Raw genomic sequence first — 6,047 nt, 5'->3', positions numbered from 1 at the left:
TCTGATATCTAATATTAATATTTAGGTGTTCACTTTTTATTAGAGCCAGAAAGGACATTTTGTATCTATGAAATTTTGCTAATGTTTATAACAATTTAGGAAAGAGATGTTACTTTTATTTGTTATCTTATAAAAAGGAACACTGGAGCACATTAAATCTCAAGATATCTTTTTTTAAGGTTACCTTAATTTTTATTTTATTTACAAATATGGCCTTTCATTGGGCTTGATGTCTTGGATGGTCCGTTCAAAGATTGATTAATCCAACTTAATGAATCCGATGTCCTTTGCATACTGGCAGATACATGGCCGACACCTGTTGAGCCCATACTTCTGGATCAGACCCTGGTGGTTAGGGCACACTCAGCAAAAGCGAGATCCCTGGCTGAATTTTTGGGGGTGACTCCAGTAGAGCAGCTGGTGACCCATCTTGCTTTCACAGGTCCAACCAGGAAAAAGGTCAAAATATCTTAAACATTAATAAAGACGATCAAGGACAGCAGCATGCACTTCTAATATGTTCCCAGTGCTATGGTAATTCTCCAAAATTTTTGGCCAGAATGTAGTTAGTCTCAATGATCTGGAGGTCTGGACATTCTGCAGCGATTATTTTCAGCTTCCTTTTATATTTTGTGGCATTACATGAGGAAATATAACCAGTGTATGGGAGCACTGGCATGACAAAATGAAGAAGAGAACCCGCTGAACACTCAAGTAACTTCACCATTATTGATACTTTCACAGGTTAAGCGTGTGCTTGCGGGGGCCTGCTGTGCTTGTTTCTCCAACATAGGAGGTGAATTACTGCATCTTACCTAACCCTGAGATAGAAGCCCAAAGCAGCATAGATTCCTAAATCAATGCCCATTTCCTCCGTCGGGAATGGGTAAGAAAGAATAAAATCCTACATGGACAGGGTGACTCCAGCTCCACGCAGGGGTGCTCTGATTGCCGCCAGCCGCGATCTATTTGGATGTCCCTTGGAGTTCACTTATATTTATCAGCTATGACCTGAGAACATGGTAGTAACTGGAGACTTAGAACTCTCTGCTGGAAGGTCTGGATGTCCTACAAGACAATCTGTGCAGTCTGTGACCCTAAAATCTAAGTCAAAATGGTGAGGGGAATAGATAAGGGACATGTAAATCCACACACATTTAATTTTAAAGGCAGTAGGCAACAAAGTTTATCCTATGCTTTCACTCTAAAAAACAGAGGACTGTGCTTTTGCAAACATGAATGAATTGTAATAGCCAAGGATACAGGATGGACATTGGGAAGTGGATGGGAGGTAAGTTATGCCCTTAAAAGCTGCTCTAACAGAGGATTCTGCTCCCCAACATTCCCCTTGTAAGATTCCCTAGAAAATGAGCACAATGGGAGGGAAAGGCAGAGTTTCTTTCCAGGCAGTGTAAACTCTCTAGGAAGAATCAGTTTGAGCCGCTCAAGGAGGGAAAGTAGTGTCTTTTTATGTTCCTTAGTCAGATTCTCAAGGTGATGTTTCATGATTTTATCTCACTGGGAATTTTAGCTCTGAAGAACTTCTAGCTCCAGTGCAATTGTGCAGAAGATTCTACTTTACAGGATCTGCTAGAGCCTCCACTGAAAAGAGCTGAAGGCTGAAGATGTTCCAGGAGCTGGAGTCTGGGCATGTCTGCTGCTGCCTCTTCACACATGTCTACAAGTTGATGCTGGGTGTCAGCTGCTGTAATAGCTAGACTGTCAGCTGGAACATGAGTACATGGCTTTTCATCTGGGCTCTCAGAACACTAGTGTGGACTTCACACCATGGCAATTGGCTTTGCAAAAGCCACTTTACCAAGTAAGGAAGACAGGAGTACTTGGCATAATTTTTTGACTAATCATCTACCAGCTATAATCTATCATGGCAGCTATAATCTATCAAAAAATTTGCTGTAAAATTCCATTCTAATTCAATACTAGGATGGGGATGGGGCCTCTCTAATCGATAGGCGGTATGTCAAGGTCACCTTTTAAGAAGACTGTAAAGGTTGGGGGAAAATGTGTCTTTGAAAAATATGATCCATGTTGCCAGGCCCTTGTGGCTCATACCTATAATCCAAGCTATTCAGGAAGTGGAAAGCTGATAATATCAGTTCAAAGACAGACCAAGTAGGAAAGTCTGTGAGGGTCTTCAATGCAATTAAACACTCAAATGATGAAAGTGGAGTGCTCAAGTGTTAGGGCACTAACTTTGAGTAAGAAAGCTCAGGAGAAGAGCTCAGGTTCTGACTTCAAGCTCCAGGACTGGCACTAAAGAAAAGAAGGAAAAATGATACACCTTATTAACTAATAAATATGGTTTTGTTTTCTATTGCTTATGTATTATATCTTTCTGCACGGTGGGGATGTCACTTGGGCTTGAACACGAGGCATAATGTTCTTGCTTGGCTTCTGTACCAAGTGGTGCTCTACCACCACAACTAAGCCACTAAGCTCTAAACCATAACTCCACTTTCTGCTTTTTGCCAGTTAGCTGTAGGTAAAAGTCTGTTGGACTTTCCTGCCCTGGCTGGCTTTGAGCCTCAATCCTCGGGTCTTAGGCGCCTGAGGCTCTAGAATTAAAGTGTGAGCCATTATGCCCTGCCTGTGCAATCTATCTTTACATCTATAACACTAAGTTACTTGAGATAGCACCTTGAAAATAGTACTTACTTTCCAACAATCAAAGAAAAACAGAGAACATAAAACTACCAGTCTCTAAAATTTAGATATTGTAATTCCCTTTTAGTCCTTAGTTGTCTTGTAAGGAAACTCATTTGCAAAAAACAGAGAAGCCAGTACTTAAGAGGCCAAATTGTGAGTCTTTATTGGAGACTGAGGACTGCTGGTGGACTCTTGTCTCAAAGACCAGCAGCCTCAATGCAGCTAGCGAAAAGTTTATATAGGCCGAGACCACATAAGGTATGAGGAATTAAACCTAAAAAAAGTGTAAAGCAAGGCATAAGAGGCTGCTTAAACGTAACAAAGGTGTTAAATATATGCAAAGCAAATCAGATGAGGACACAATCAGGATAAATCAAGGGCCAATTATGTAAGGGAAGTAAGACTTTTCTGGAGTTTAACAACTCAGGGCACATTTGTAGTCCAAAGAATCTCCTGTGTTGCCTCTAGAGTTTTTCAGAGCTGTGTGGAGAGCTGGTTCCACCCAGCAAGGCATCCAGAGGGCTAACAGGACAGGCCTGTGGCTTCAAGGCAGATTGCTTAGACTCAGTCTCCTGACTTCAGTTGCTACTACTATTAAATGTATATTCTAAGTTATTTACTTTTTGTATTTCTGAATGTAAAGATATGCTCAATGCTTTTTACTTTTACATGTTTATAAATACTTCCTCTTCGTCTTAGAATTCCACTATAGAAATACTTCCAATATTTCTTAAGATAATCTTATGCATCTATCAGTTTTTCATTCATGACTAACTCATAAATTATTCTTTCTTTTTTGGAAGACTGCCACAGTACCAAGTTCAGTCTTGTGCCATTTATCACACTCTTCTCTACTTCGTGTTATTTTGGAGAGAAGTAGTGCTTTGTTGTGATTAGTTTGTTGACAAATATATCAAATGTAAAAAGGATGTCTTCCTATGGCAAATTTTATTAGAGGGTCCTTTTGTAATTCAAAATTATTGCTTCTGTTATTTATCACAATATAACTTTTTACAAGCACCTAAATATCCTATTTCTCATAGATCTCAAAAAATTTTATTGAGTTGTATGGTACATAAAACGTTAATTGTTAATTATCAAAGCATTCAATTTATTTGATAGTGTTAATGCTCATCGGTGTTGTGAAGAATTTACTTAATTCCAACAAGTTATACATTAATTTCGCAGGAACACTTTTTAATTGATTTTAGATTAATTGATTGTTATATAATTTTATAGAGAGAGATACAGATATAAATATAGAGATATACATGTGTTCAAATATATAATATAAATATATGTATACATATGTGTATAGATGTGTATTTGAATATATTATAAACACATATGACTACAAATCTATTTTCTTTTTTGCAAAATTCATTGAAGAATGTGATTTTTAAGCAGTTATATATAAGATCTTCAGAGTATTAATTTTTCCATATGCTCTGTGATTCTCTAAGAAAGATCGCAAGCAATGTTTTCTATTCATGGATCATATCTACATGAGATCAAAAACCCATGACCTGCTTTGGGAGCAATGTCTTTTTTCAAAGAGCAGCGGTGAAGCAACATGGCTTTGCCTCCCCTTGGTCTGAGTGGCAGCACCCACAAGCATGGTTAGATTTATTTCCAGATTTTTTTTTAACTTGAGACTGAAAAGAGAATTGGGCCTATCTTGCTTGGGTATCTGGATTCTGGGTAAATTATAGCACACAGGAACTGTTGATAGCCTTTCTGCCACCATGTAGGAGGAGAAAACTAAGATTTACTAAGAAAGAGAAAAATGAAGAAGGGAGGAATAAAAGTGAATGTATCCTACAGGTGTCTAGATGTTTTTGAGTTTATGCAAAGTTCTAAATTTGGATTCCATGGGATGCTTTATATATCTTATAAGCTTTTTCCTTCTTTGACCTAGTTCCTCTCTTCATTCCATTATAATCAAAAGTATTATTGAAACATCAAGCCAGATGTTGGTGGTTTATGTCTATAATCCTAGCTATGCAGGAGGCTGAGATCTGAGGATCTCAGTTTGAAGCCAGTACAAGTAAGAAAGTCTGTGAGGTTCTTATCTCTGATTTGAGCTCTGGATAACATGGTAGAGTGCTAACCATGGGAAGCTTAGGGACAAGTCCCATGTTCAAGCCCCAGAACCAGCACAAAGAAAAAATATCATAAAACTCTTTTGCACTTACAGAATTTTATGGCATTTAATGTTATGTGAAATATGTTTTGGATAATGCTAGAAATCAAATGGCCAAAACATGCACAAACAAAACAAAAGAGGTTAGTAGATTCTCTGAATCTCACTCTTCTTTATGGATTGGACAATTATCTCTTTTTTCCCATATATATATGTGTATTTGTGTCTATGTGTGTCTATGTGTGTGTCACATACACCCATGTGGAAATATAATCATAAACTTAAAGCTGTGGCAAATCATGAAACTGGTGCTATTGAGATTTTAAATTTTACATATGAAAAATGTGTGTCCAAAGAGGGCCCATGTCTTACCCAAGATAGCCCCAATAATTGACAATTATTCCAGTCATGCGTTTCGTGCTTATTTCCCCAAAGGCCATCAAAAAGTATGTCAGTTTAGCAGGGCAGAGGGGGCTGACGTTTGCAATATCAGCTACTCAATCTGAGACGCAGAGGATTTCAGTTCTATGCCAGCATAAGCAGAATCAGTACAACTTCATCTCCAAAATAACTAACAGAAAAGCTTGACTGGAAGAATGGCTCAAATGGGAGAGCTCTAGCCAAGCAAGCAAGCTAAGCAAGTATACAGCCTTGAGTTCATGAGTTTAAGCCCTGGTGCTGCAAAACAAAAGTACAGCATATCGATTAAGATAGTTGCAGTGGCTCAAAATTTTATCCCACTCCTGTTGATATAGAGATCTGGAAGATCAAGGCTCAATGCCAGTTGAGACAAAGAGTTAGTGAGACTGCATATCAATAAAAAAATCTGAGAGCTGTGGGCCACAGATTTAATCTCAACTACACTGGAAACGTAAGTAGGAGTATCAAAACATAGGTGAAAACATGAGACTTGAATCCAAAAAATAAGTAAACCGACAAGGAATGGTGATATGGCACCGGTGGTAGAACACTTTTGTGTGAAGTACAAGGTTTTGTATTTAAATCCCAGAATCACCAAAATAGAAAAAAGAGACATAAACAAGACCAATTAGTTTCCAAATAAGGAACATTTCATATCTGGGATAATGCCTAGGAGAAGGACCAAGAAGATCAACTCATTTAAGCTCCTGAACTATCAGTTATACTTTTCCTTTTTGTTACTTCCATTTTCAGAATAAAATTCTTATTTTGCTGGTACTTAAGTCCCTGTGCTTGTTTGGCTTGCTTGCTTGTCCAG

General features: G+C 38.1%; 1 pseudogene; it reads right to left on the bottom strand.

Moving 5' to 3' along the window:
* Positions 1-258: 258 nt before the first annotated feature.
* On the bottom strand, positions 259-429 carry LOC125341640 (annotated as a pseudogene).
* Positions 430-6,047: the final 5,618 nt, after the last annotated feature.

Source organism: Perognathus longimembris, chromosome 24 (genome assembly GCF_023159225.1).
Source record: "Perognathus longimembris pacificus isolate PPM17 chromosome 24, ASM2315922v1, whole genome shotgun sequence".
NCBI classification, from domain to species: domain Eukaryota; kingdom Metazoa; phylum Chordata; class Mammalia; order Rodentia; family Heteromyidae; genus Perognathus; species Perognathus longimembris.
This window is presented reverse-complemented; position numbering and strand designations above follow the sequence as displayed.